Here is a 2,331-nt window from a genome sequence, read left to right as displayed (position 1 = left end):
GGATATTTTACTTATTTACATTTTAAATGTTATCACCTTTACTGATTCCCCCCCAAGAACCCCTATCCCAGGCCCCCTCCTCCTGCTTCCATGAGGGTGTGACCCCACCCACTCACCCACTCCCATCTCCAAGCCCTCACAGTCCTCTGCACTGGGGCATGGAGCCTTCATAGGACCAAAGAACTCTTTTCCCACTGATGCCCAATAAGGCCACCCTCTGCTACATATGCCACTGGAGCCATAGGTCCCTCCATGTGTACTCTGGTTGGTGGTTTAGATCCTGGGAGCTCTGGTTCTTCGACATTGTTCTTCCTATGGGGTAGCAAACCCCTTCAGTCCTTTCTTTAACTCCTTCCTCCATTGTGAACTCCATGATCAGTTCAGTGGTTGGCTGTGAACATCTGCTTCTGTAATTGTAAGGGTCTGGACCAGCCTCTCAGGAGACAGCTATATCAGGTTCCTGTTTGTGTGCACTTCTTGGCAACTACAATAGTGTCTGCGTTTGGTGACTGTATATATCCTCAGGTGGGGCAGTCTCTGGATGGCCTTCCCTTCAGTCTGCTCATATTTGCTTCAGTCCCTTCAGTATTTGCTCCCGTGAGTATTTGGTTAGCCCTTCTAAGAAGTAACGTAGAACCCACACTTTGGTTTTCCTTTTTCTTGAGCTTCATATGGTCTGTGAATAGTATCTTGGGTATTCTGAGTATATAGGCCAGGTCTAGATGACCAAGAGTGTCAATCACCACATTAGGCAAGTACCTTCTTCAACAAAAATAAATAATACTCCACTGACATTCTACTGATCAATCTAATTCAGGAACTTCCTCACTTGAGTTATACTCTTCAAGGTTTTCTCAAGTTTGTGTGAATTGACAAAATTGGACCAGCACACAAGTGCATGGACACACAATGTGTGTAAGTGTGCATGCAACTGTGCTATATGTGGGTATGCTTTACTGATTTGGGGACATTTGTATATAATGTGCCTAGATAATTCTCTACCTCACTCTTTTTGAGTCTCTCCTCAGTCAGAACTTGAGCTTGCCAATGCATTTAATTTTGCCAGCCAACTTTGCTCTGAGGATTTCTCTAACTCCCCTGTTTGAGGTTGAAATTACAGAGACTATCACCACTCCCGTTCTATCTCATGTGGTTTCTTGATAAACAAATTCTGGTTTTCTTGCCTTTTTAGCAAGTTTTTAATTTCTGCATCTTCTCCCCAACAACCCCCCCCCCCCCGCCCCGAGTTTTGGAGAAGAATGTTATTGTTCCTATCTGTCTTTCTTGTTAGTCATCCCTTTATAATGTAAGACTACTTTCAACTTCCCACTACTATAAAAATCCTTTCAGATATAATCAAGGAATCCTACTATATTTAGGAAACACATTACAGAGAATCTCATCAGAGTTTCATCCTGGAAATTTCATGTTACTTCCTTGTCAATTCTTTCCTTGTTCCCCTAAATTTTTGTGAACATAGAAGTTGAGTTAGTTATTGTATGCTTTCCAACTTTGATACTTTCTTGATAATTAATTTGTGAAAAGTTACAGAAGCCTCTTGGCCTCAAATTCTTTATGAATAAAATTAAGGTGAAAATACGGGCTGTTCCGGTCAGAAAAGCACCTGGGTAGCTAGGGCTCAGGGTCGGCTGACACTCGCCAGCTACCCACAACACACTCCACAGAATCTTAAGACTTCTGGTGAGTGGAACACAGTTTCTGCTCCAATCCAATTGCACGCGGGACCTGAGACACCATTAGTTAGGGAAGCAGAAACCGGCCTGAGTAGGGCCACAGGCCTCATCCGGCCGGACCAGCACCAGGGTAGCTAGAGCACAGGGTCAGCTGACACCCACCAGCTACCCACGACCCCCGCCACAGGATTTTGAGACTGCTGGTGAGTGGAACACAGCTTCTGAATCCAGTCCAATCACGCTTGACCTGAGACTGCTTTGGTTGGGGAGGCAGAAATCCGGCCTACATAGGGCCACAAGCCTCTTCCGGTCAGAAAAGCACCAGGGTAGCTAGGGCGCAGGGTCGGCTGACACTCGCCAGCTACCCACAACACCCGCCACAGGATCTTTTTTTTTTTTTTTAATTTTTAATATTTTTATTACGTATTTTCCTCAATTACATTTCCAATGCTATCCCAAAAGTCCCCCATAGCGCCCCCCACTTCCCTACCCACCCATTCCCATTCTTTTGGCCCTGGCATTCCCCTATATTGGGGCATATAAAGTTTGCAAGTCCAATGGGCCTCTCTTTCCAGTGATGGCCGACTAGGCCATCTTTCAATACATATGCAGCTAGAGACAAGAGCTCCGGGGTTCT

This window comes from Mus caroli, unplaced genomic scaffold (assembly GCF_978045245.1).
Source record: "Mus caroli unplaced genomic scaffold, Mus_caroli_1 scaffold_12, whole genome shotgun sequence".
Classification (NCBI taxonomy): Eukaryota; Metazoa; Chordata; class Mammalia; order Rodentia; family Muridae; genus Mus; species Mus caroli.
Note: the sequence above shows the minus strand (reverse complement) of the source record.